Raw genomic sequence first — 12318 nt, forward strand, 5'->3', positions numbered from 1 at the left:
TACACTTGGCTCAAGAAATCAATTCACAAGTATAACATATCATTAGACAATTAATTGGGGGAGGGAGGAATCTAAGGAGTTTGTTATTGTACAATCATTTATTCAGTTGTATCAATCTAAGAACAAGGGGGACAGAGCAGAGAATGAAGGCCAACTTGGGCAATGAAGGCCACAAAAAGAACTCACAAACGGGAAAAGAGAACAGAGGGTTATTCCTGGTTGAGAAGGGCACAAGTATAATTGAATGTTCCATGGTGAGGAGGGTTAAGTTGCCAAGGGAAATTCCAGGATGAGATAAAAGCAGAGGCATAATTTTGAAGTCCAGATGCCCAGGGTCATTTGGATATAATGACTATTAAAAAATAATATAATAACTAGTCTGTCCTTATTAAGAAGAATTTCTGGCAACTATACCCTAGCAGACTTGAGCTTGGGTGGCTCCAAAGAGATGAAACTAGAAGCTAGTTCTAGTGGAGAGACTACATATGTGGCAGTCACAACAGGGCAGAGCAAAAAAACCCAGCCTTCACATTAATAGACTCCAATAAGCAAGATGCATATTAGAGATGCCACACCCATTTAAGAGGCCCAGGAAAAGCAACTAGATGACATCACTCGAAGAAAATGGCTAGACTGAAAGGGAACTTTGTTATGTGTATCCATACAAAACCTGTTAACTAGGACCTTTAGGAATCAGATTGGTGGTTTATTCCAAAAGAAATCATTTTTATATTACTGAATAGTCAAAGAAGTTTAATTGAATGCATTGATAGATGTCTTATTAGTGTACCTTCAGCCCTAATAAGTATGCATATCAATAAATCAGTTTTACATGTACACCATGCATTGTAAGGTCAAAGCACATTGAAGAGTGAGGGGAAAAAACTGAGGCAGCTAATCAGCACAATTAGCTGAAATTAGTTCACCACTGATAGGTATAAGGCTGGGTCCTCCCTGGCTGAAACAAATACTCATACGTACTGAAGGAATGGACTAGTTCCCTGAGTCGTAATGGGCTGCCCAGAGAAATTTTTCCTGTGAACAGGCTTTGGCTAAAATGCCTCATTCCAGGAAAGATAAAACTTCCTCAAGAAATAGTCTTGCTCTCCAAAGGAAGGCAACACTAGACTGCCCTTTCAGGTGCTGTTACAAATATACCTCTTAAAAAATAAATTCTATGTAAGATTTTGCAGTTCTTTATTCAAGCTTTTTTCTTATTTTTATGTGTTTATTGAAATGTTTGTGTTTCTTGATTGTGTGTGAATTCACAATAAAAAAAGTTAATTTTAAAAAGAATTTTAAAATGTGATACAATATACAATAAAACTGAAAAATCTTCACATCATCATATGTTATTTTCTCCTGTCTCCCCACATAGGCCCAGATTAAACCTATTCTATCCCTACCTAGCCAAAGGATATCCTGTCCTTTAAACTAATGACCCATGCTCAGCAACTTATTCAAACAAAGGTATATTCTAATCATGAATCACACAGAAAGTTGCTAATGATCAAGAATATAGACAAATGCTAGAGACCCTGTTGTATTGAAAGACAGAAGCAAAACAGAAATAGTCAAAAGAACACCAAGTCAAAAGTCAAGAGCCCTGTCTTCTAGTCCCAGAAAATTAATGGTCAAGTCATCTTACTCTAGGCATGTCCTTTTTCCTCGTTGAGGCTCAATTTTCTATTCTATAAAATGAGATTCTACTTTATCGTCTCTAGTCAAAAATTCTAATGCTAAGATTTTATATGGCCATATTCTAATTAAGAGCTACAGGACATTTTAATTATATGACTACACTTAACTTCTCCCCAAAACCCACAGGCAAAAAAATGTTCTCCCTTTAAAAAAGAGAGAAGCTCACTATGCATAGCACATAAACAGAAAGTAGTACTCCTGTTTTCTGATGTTTGCCATTATCAGGGTTAAAAGGCATTTTCCTCCAAAATAGACAACATAACACCCACAAGGCACAGGCATCACAGAGAGAAAAACCTGTTAGCCTAATACATATTACTTAAAATATAGGCTTAAAAGCTTTTTTTTACTAATGATAATAAAACCGCAATTCCTTCTATCGAGGAGATTCAAAAAGCCTCATTTTTTACTATTCTGCCACATCATGATCCACCCTCTGTATATATGGGTGTATACAACTTTCCGTGATCCTTCTAGAGAAGGAAAAGGAGGAACCTGTTTTCTCCTTTTGCTTATTACTCTCCTTTTAGCTTCAAAGAAATGATGCTTATGTATGCATTCAGGAGCAGAAGGTCTTTGGGGAAAAAAGATTATATGTAAAATGAAAAAGAATGTGCCAAACCAATTCTGCTAATAATTAGTGGCTTGTAGATTTTTTTAAAGAAAATTCTGAATGACAGAACATGGAGTTAAATATAGGAAACTAAAAAAAGAGGATGAAGTTTATGTCTACTATCTGTTTCAAAATTTATGATTGCTATCTGTTTCATGATAGTACTTGACAAATTAGTAAAGCTAAGTTTTAAAAAATATTCCTAGTCTTAAATCTAGCATTGTAATACTAGAATGCTAAAATTGTAGAATCTCAACATTGGAAAGGACATATCATTTCCCTACTTGTGCCTCTCCCCAAGCCCAACTTTCTACTTCTTTATGAGGGACATGACAATCTACTACTTTTCGGATCTCCTTAGAATCCCAGAAACTGTTTTACATATGTCTTATATTTAATTTTCTATATGCATGCTATTTTTCCCCAATAGAATATAAACTCATTCATGGGTGGGGCCAATTTAATTTTTGTCTTTGCATCACTAGCATCTGATACAGTACCTAGCATATAATAGGCCCTTAATGTGTGAAATATACATAATATATTTCTGGCCAAATGGTGAACATGAAAAACACAGAGAAACATATATTTATAATAATATAAAATTTCATAGTAAATAAATAGTTAAATTTAATTAAACTAAAGTATATAATAAGAAAAAGGAGCCACTGAGAAATTTCTTGATTAGCTTGGAGTTATATAAGCCTGAGAGCTGAAATCTGAACTCAAGTCTTTTGATTTCCAAATCATTGTTCTTTCCATTATAATATAATTCCTCTCAATATCCTTCATAAAATGTGTTATCTATGTAGCACAACAATAAGGAGAGTCTTTAAATAAGACTTACATAAGAAAATTAAAATAAATATATGAATCCAAGAACCCCAGTAGATAAATGGCCCAAGGAAACTGAGAACAGTTCTCAGAAGAATTGCAAACTATAAACAATATATGAAAGATTGCTCAAATCACTAATAAGAAGAAAAATGCAAATCAAAATGCAAATCAAAATAACTCTGAGTACAAAATATTTAATAGCAACTCTTTTGTGATGGCAAAGAATTGGAAACTAAAAGGATATACATCAATTGGAGAATAGCTGAAAAAACTGTGATATGTGATTGTAATGGAATATTATTGTACCATAAAAAATAATAAACAAGATGATCAACAAAAACACTTGGAAAGACTTATATGAAATGATGCAAAGTGAAATGAGCAGAACCAGGAGAACCTTGTACACAGTAATAGCAATAATGTATATGATCAACTGTGAATGTTTGAACTATTATCAACAATGCAAGGATCTAAGACAATTCCAAAAGATTCATGATGAAAAAGGTTATCCACCAACATAGAAGGAACTGATGGAGTTTGAATACAGATGGAAACAAACCATTTTTCACTTATTTTCTTCATGGTATTTTTCTTTTATAAGTGAAATGTGTCTATCTCAACACAACAAACATGGAAATATATACTGCATGATAGTAGATATATAACCTATATCATATTACCTGCTATCTCTGGGAAGGAGGGGAAGGAGAGAGGGAAGGAAGGAACATGGTTCACAAAATGTCAGAAAATTATTATTAAAAATCATATCTACAAATAATTGGGGGGATCTAATAAATAAAAAACCAACTCTGAGATTTTAGCTCAGACAAAACAAATTGGAAAAGATTATTCAAGACAAGAAGTCAGTATTGGAAGGATTATAGAAAGATAGGCAAACTAATATACTATTTTAGAACAGTGTGTCTGAAAGAAACTCAGAGTTATGTGAAGTGTTCTTCTTCTATGTATGGAATTATGTGAAGCATCCATATTCTAACCCAGAGATCCCAATGGTAGGCACAAACCCTTCTAGAAAGTCAAATATAGAAAGTCCCATATAAACCAAAATTCTTAAAAGAGTGCTTTTTGAAGTAATAAAGTGGAGGGAGAGGAGGAAGGAACGGATTATGGTATATAAATATTATTATGCCCTAAGAAATGGTGAACATGAAAAATACAGAGAAGCATGGGAAGACATGAAACTGATGTAAATAGAAATAAGCAGAACCAAGAAAACAAAACACATGATGACTACAATGTAAATGAAAGAACAAGAAAAAAACTGAGCAACACTGTGTCATCATCATGAAGAATTGTGGTCCCATTGACAAAGGAAGAAAATGTAAGCCTCTCTCCTCTTTGAAAGGTTGGAGACAATGGGTATGCAACAATGACTTTACTGTCAAATTCAATTGATAAGTGAGTTTTGTTGAATTTTTCTTTCTCCTGTATTTTGTCCTTTTATTATATTTTGTTACAAGGAAAGGCCCTCTGGAAAGGAGTGGAGAAAAGGATATATTTGAAAATAAAGCTTAGAGAAAAACAAAATACAAAAATAAAAATTTTAAAATAAATAGATAATAAATAAATAGTAGACAAATAATACAGCCCCAAAATTTCCAAACAGTAATAAAAAGCACAGATTTGGATATGATAGACTACTTATAATAGTCTAAAAGTGCCTTTTTTCATTGCAGATCTTAAAGAACATCATATTTGAAAACATGAAAAAAAAAATGAAAAAGTCCTTAAGGTCACGCCAAATTTTTTATAGGCTTTAAAGAAAAAATGGCAAAATTGTACATTAGTAATGATTCATAGCTTCACATTCTTTTTATGGTCACATTTACATGTGGAAATGCTCATGTTTGCTGGCTTAACAAACTCAGAATTTTTTTAAAGAAAATGTATTTTGGTGGATTCTATTTTATGCTTTAAAGGACATTTTAGTGTATTTTAATTCATTAAAAACAAGTTAATAACTTATTGTATACATTAGTAGACTGCCCTGCTCATGAAAAATGCAAACTAACAGATAATACATTTCCTTACATTAGGCATCTTAAGAAGGTTTTAAAACCTTTCCAGCAAGACTCCTCTCAATTGCTCAATAGCTGAGCTGTTCATCAAACTTTCATGCACTATCTTTGGCACTCTGGCATATGGCAAAAAAAGAAACACAAGATAGATGAGCCAAGGGGCTGAGGTATGTACCAGGGAATGGTCAGGCTATTATTCCTCTGAATGCATTGCCTAATTAGACTTCACAGGAGGAGAAAGGGCTTTAATATTTAACAAGTATAATCGTGTGATCAATGTACACAAATCAGGTCTGATAAGGAGCACTGCATATTAAAATAGAGATGGAAGAATGGGGAAGGTATAATCAGGAAAAGAAAAAAATTTTCAACTATGAACATCAGCCACACTTTTCAGCATTACCATTTCTACTACCAAAACTCTGTTAATGATTTAATCATGTCCCCTTGTTTCAACGGACTACATATTTAAGGATTTTGAAAATCTTAACTCAAACGCTCTTTCCCACCTTTTTTTTTCCAGAGACATCTCTTCCCATTTATTACTTATGCCCAAATCTCACCATCTTCTTAGAATCATAGAATCATGAAATCAGACAAACCTTTGTCTTCTAATACAACCCACAATGCAAGGTAAAGTGTCCCATGAGGTCCCTACAAGACAATCCACTCCCATCTCAGTAATCTCCAGTGATGAGAAACTTCACTATCATACCTCAACCTCAAGGCAGTCCATCTCATTTTTCAGACAGTTCTAAGTGTTGGGCAGTTTGTCCTAGCCAAAACCTGTCTCTGCACAACTACTACCCCATTGCTCCTTCTATGGGCAAGCAAAATAGGTCTAATCCCTTTTCCGTGTGTGCTCTTCAAATACTTAATATACACTGCTCTGCCCCCTCTCTAATGAGTCTTTCCCTCTCTAAATAAAGCATCACAGTTTCTTCAATTGATCCTCCATTTGGCATGTTATATCTAACTTGTCAATGTCCTTTCTAAAATATGGTGCCCAGAACTTAATCAAACACGACCAGGATGGTCTAACCAAAGCAGGCTTATAACCTCCTTCACTCCAGCCCAGGGGTCAGCAACTTATGGCTCTTTCTGCAGGAGGCATAAAGTCAATTTTTTTTCAGGCACTGTTACAGGAGGGCGCACTGTGAGCACTGTACGGCTCTCACAAAATTACATTTTAAAAAATGTGGTGTTTATGGCTCTTGTGGCCAAAAAGGTTGCCAACCCCTGCTCTAGACACTATACTTAAGAGCACTTTTGCTTTTACAGTTGCTGCATATTGTTGATTCATACTAAGCTAAAATAGAGTTCCCACTAAAATGGATTTTTTTTTCACATGAGCATTGGTCAGGGATCTCCCTCACCTGTACTTTGCAGTGTTTTGGGGTTTTTATCCCAAAATATAGGACAATAATGTATTTGTATTCAACTTTATTTTACTATTTAACCCTTGGATCTGTAGACTGGGGCCATTTTGCATCTAGATTCTGTCTTCTATATTAACAATCCTTCATAACTTTTTATCAATCTGCAAATCTGATACACATATCTTCACCCAGGTCATTAATTAAATGTTGAACACAACAGGAACAATGAAAGAATCCTTAGATCTCTCCATCTGAGTTGTCATTGAGCTATTAATCACATATTAATCACCACTCTTTGGGTTCTGGTGAAATGAGATAGTTAAAAGCAAAGCACTCTGCAAACTTTAAAACATTACGTAAATGCTATCATTATTATTAGGTTGTAATAATATGATATGTAAGAATACATTATAATAATGTTATATTATCCTGAAAACATCTAACTATACTATCATCCAGACTATACTTCTTTATCTTATGGTCCACAAAACTATCTTGGGATACTCTGGCAAATGCCTTGCCAGAAACTGTGTATACTACTCCTTGGCCTTTCCCAATCTACCAATCTAGTAAATCTATCAGAAAAAGGAAATGTGGTTAGCCTGACATGATATTTCTTGATGAACTCATGATGGTTTACTCTGATTATCACTCTTTTCTGTTGATTATCTCCAATTTATCTTATGAATATCACATTTGTACACAGTTGTTTGTATGTTGTCTCCCCCATTTGATTGTGAGTTCCTTGAAAGCAGGGTCTGTCTTTTGCCTATCTTTGTATTCCCAGCACTTAGCGCAATGCCTGGCACCAAATAGATGCTTAGCAAATGTTTTTTAATGGACTTCCTAAGTATTAACAAACCATTTTTAAAATAATAAATCTAAGAATTTTGTTTGGGATTGAAGTCATGTCCAATAAATTGGAAGAATCATAGAATTTTCTAGCTAGAAAAGATTATAGATATCTAGTCCAACTCCTTCATTTTAAAGATGGAGAACATTGAAGCCCTGAGAGGGAAAGTGATTAATACAAGTTCACATAGCTGTAAGTGACCACTGAAAACTGAACCAAAGTTAGCTGACTCCAAATGTAGTCTTGTTTCCACTCTACCACACTTCCACATGAACCCATTTTCTTTCTCTGCCTAAAAATCAGGATAACTTTCATAATTTGCTTGTTGCTAGTCTTACAATACTTCTCCAATCACCTCCATAAATTTCCAGTACTCTAAGATCTAATTCATGGTAACTCTAGTACTGTAACTTGAACACGATAGATGCTAGCTGTCCTTTTACCATTTTCTCACTTAGTTGGGGTATCAATTCTGTTAATCATTTTTGTTCTATACTTTTCAATCTGAGCATCCTTATTAGTAATGACAGACATAAAACATGAGTTGAGAATTTATTCCTTCTTTTCATCTTCATCTTCATCATCATCATTCCATATACCTAAGAAAAATTTAAGTCCTCTTTTCAACTTCATGTCCTCAAACATATTTATAAAGAGCCTTGTCTTCTTTTTTAGATTTTGAAAAAGTCTCAGCTCATTTTGGGATTTAATAGCTCTGCTATTATTCTGACAGAATTTCATCACTCTTTTGTATTCATCCTTGGTTACCTGTGGTTGATTTCATCCTTTGTATATACCTTTTAAAAATCTGAATTGGTCAATGAATTCCCTATGCCATCACATCATACTCTTAGACCAATGGTTCCCAAACTTTTTTGGCCTACTGCCCCCTTTCCAGAAAAAAATATTACTTGGCCCCCTGGAAATTAATTTTTTTTAATTTTAATAGCAATTAATAGGAAAGATAAATGCACCTGTGGCCATCACTGCCCTCCTGGATTGCTGCAGCACCCACTAGGGGGCGGTGGCGCCCACTTTGGGAATCACTGGCTTAGACAGTTACCTCTTTTCTTCTATATCAGAATCATTTTAGAATTTAATTCTTGAGAGTATCTCACCCTTGAGTCAATTTTCTTTATAGAATCTTAATCACTGAATCCTTCCTATCCTTTCTATGAGCTCTTTGGGATCCAAACTCCCAAAGTTTAAGGGATACATAAAGCCATACTCATACATATTCTTGATAAAATAAAAAAGGCAATAACAGGTAGCTTTTTTTCTTTTAATTTTCTTATTATTATCATACAAAACACACTTCCATATTGGTCATTGTTGTAAGAGTACACTCATACAAAACCAAAACCCCAAAATAAAATTAGAAATACATAGATGTGAAAGTTAGTACTCTTTGATCTGCATCCATCCAACTCTAACAGTTCTTTTTCTGGAGGTGGATAGCATTCCTCATCACAAATCTTTCAGGATTATCCCAGATCATTGCTTTGCTGAGAGTAACCAAGTTTTCACAGTTCATCATCATACAATATTGCTATTATTGTATACAATATTTTCCCAATTCTGCTTATTTTGCTCTGCATCAGTTTATGCAGATCTTTCCAGTTTTTTCTGAAATCATCTCGCTTATCATTTCTTATGGCACAATAGTATTCTGTTACCAATATGTATCACCATATTGTTCAGCCCTTCCTCAATTGATGGACATCCCCTCAATTTCTAATTCTTTGCCACTACAGAAAGAGCTGCTATAATTTTGTACAAGTAGGTCCTTTTCCCATTTTTGTGATCTCTGTAATATATAGACCCAATAATTGTATTACATACAGGATCAAAGGGTGTGTACAGTTTTATAGCCCTTTGGGCATAGTTCCAAATTTCCCTCCATAATGACTGGATCAATTCAAAACTCCACCAACAATGCATTAGTGTCAAATTTTGCCACAACACCTCCAACATTTATCACTTTCCTTTACTGTCATATTGACCAGTCTAATAGGTGTGAGGTGGTACCTCAATGGCTAGTTTTTAAATAGAGTTATCTTTTGTCTCCTTCTAATCAAGTCATTGCCAGTCTTTACAGATGCCCATCACAATAATTATCCTATTTCCCCCTCCAAAGAGCCTTACTCAAAATGACCTCCAAAACTGTTTCATCTTCCAACTGCTTCAAAGATTTTCACCAAGGTGTCCCTCTTCTTGATATATAAGGGCTCCTCTATGATACTTTTTTTACCCAATCTCTTCTTTCTGAACAACCATCTTTCCCTTTTATGTTTCAGATATGTTTTATATCCCACCATATCTCAAATATAACCATAAATCATAGCTGCCTCCTTGCATTAAGATCTCTTTTTCATTCTACTTATTACCTTTGCTCTGAACATGCATATAGGATTCATAAATAGTACTATTTTCCTTTTTCTATTGTTATTGTTCAGTTGTTTCAGTCGTGTCTCCATGACCTCATTTAGGGTTTTCTGGGCAGAGATCCTAGCTAGTTTGCTATTTCCTTCTCCAGCTCATTTTGCTAATAAGGAGACTAAGACAGTTAATGACTTATCCAGGGCCACACAGCTAGTCAGTATATGAGGCCAGATTTGAACTCATAAAGATGAGCCTTCCTGATTTCAAGCACTGCTTTTTCCATTGTTCTACCTAGCTGCCTAGCTGCCTATCCCTCTACCTGGATATTACCTCCTGCTTACCAGGCATCTCCACCAACAGTCTTCTGTGGTCTATTACACAGTGGCTGAATGGAAATAGTTCTACTCTACTTAAAACACACTGAGACTTATAAATCTCTATAGAGTCTTACATTTTTCCTAAAGCTCATTGTATAATATTCCATTTCTAGCCTAGAGTATACTGTTCAACTATATCTTTTTCTTTAATCCTTACCTTCTGTCTTAGAATCAATACTAAGTATTGGTTCCAAGACAGAAGAGTAGTAAAGGCTAGGCAATTCAGGTTAAATAATTTGCTTAGGGCCACACAGCTAGGAAGTATCTGATGCCAAATTTAAACTCAGGACCTCCCATTTCCAGGCCTGACTCTCTATCCACTGAGCCACCCAGCTGCTCCTCAACTATGTCTTAGCATATCCTTCCTAATTGTTTCAGGAAGGAGGCAAAAAAAATCACCTCCTTTTTAATTATCAAAAGAACATTTAACTGTTAAAAACTTTGCTAGTTCTATAAAATCCTTTCAGCTGCCAAAGGATTTGTGTGGGAGTCATGGGGGAGAGAAGACTAAAAATTGGATTGAAATATATTTCTAAAATAGACATTGTGAAATATAAATTACATAGAAGTTTACTAGAGTATTTTTATTTGGAATTGTTTTTTTTAATATCAACAATACCAACAGAAATTTGTCTCCCCAACTCCAGGTTCTCTTTTCTTTAATTCATCTTTCACATATTTCTAAACCACAGATGTTACCAGGTTACTCTACTGCTCAAGTATCCATTAGAAAAAAAATACAAACCTCACTATCTGGAATTTAAAGTCCTTCAGAACCTGGCTTCAGCCTAACTTTCCATACTAACTATATATTATTCTCTTTCATATAATCTATGTTGTTATTCAAACCTACTTTTTTGTTCTGTGTACATGATATTCCATTTCGTACCTCCATATCTTTGTATATAGGCTATGCCCTGCATCTGAAATGTTCTTCCACATCACTTCTGCATAGTAGAATCTTTGGTCTCCTTCAAAGGATAGCTCAGATACCAACCATTATCCCTCACAGAGCCTTTTCTTCATCCCTGGAGGTGGTTAGGGTTCTCTGCCCTTTTGCATTAATTTACACTTATGATTTAAATATTCATCTCATTTCCCACCCACAAACTCCAAACCATTTCACTGCCATTCCATTGTCCCAACCTCTTCACTTTCTATCCCCAGAACCACTCTATGCTCTCGTGCTGATGAACTTTTATTTTACCTTGTCCAAAAACAAGCCTCCTCCTCATTTCCTAGTCACTAGCTCCAAACCAGCTACTGATTATTCACTTTCCCTCATTCTACAAACCAAGAAATAAACCTAACCCTACTCCATCCCTCCTTTCCTACTTCCCTTTATGCTCCCTCATTATGCTGTAGGCTCCTTGGAATCAACAACTATCTTTCTTGCTTCTATTTGCATCCCTAGAGTGTAGCACAGTGCCTGGCACATAGCAAATGCTTAATAAATGCTCTATCTGCTTGTCATNAAGAGTCTTTAAATTAAGGGACTATGGGCCCACTGGGAACTAGATGTCTGTAATGATCTCAGGGTATTATTGCCATTTCAAAAGCTCTTGGGTGCTACTAGATAGACACTAAGTCCTTGGCTAAGTCTATCTGGAACTAGTCAATGCTTCTGCATTCAACATTGGTTTTCTATTCTTTAGAAAAAAAAGAAAAGTTGGGAAAGGAAGGCTGCATAGATGATGATAGCTAGAAAATACTCCATTCTTTTATCAAGCAAACAAGCATTTGAGTGCCTACTGTGTACTAGGTACCATACTAAGTGTTAGGAATACAAACACAGAAATGAAATAGACCCTACCTTCAAAGGGTTTATATTCTATAGGGAGAAACTATATATATATATATACATATGTATATATATGTATATGTATATGTATATCTATGTGTGTAGATATAGATATATATATATAGAGAGAGAGAGAGAGAAGGAGAGAGACAGAGAGACAGAGAGACAGAAAGACAGAGACAGAGAGACAGAGAGAGATACACAAAATATATACAAAGCAAATGCAAGGTAATGAGGAGGAGATAAGGGATCCTAGCAGCTAGGGAGACCAGAAAAGGATCCTCTCAAGTTAAGTCCTATCAGATCAAAAATAGTAGTTATAAGACCTGTTCATCC

This window comes from Gracilinanus agilis, chromosome 2 (assembly GCF_016433145.1).
Source record: "Gracilinanus agilis isolate LMUSP501 chromosome 2, AgileGrace, whole genome shotgun sequence".
Lineage (NCBI taxonomy): Eukaryota > Metazoa > Chordata > Mammalia > Didelphimorphia > Didelphidae > Gracilinanus > Gracilinanus agilis.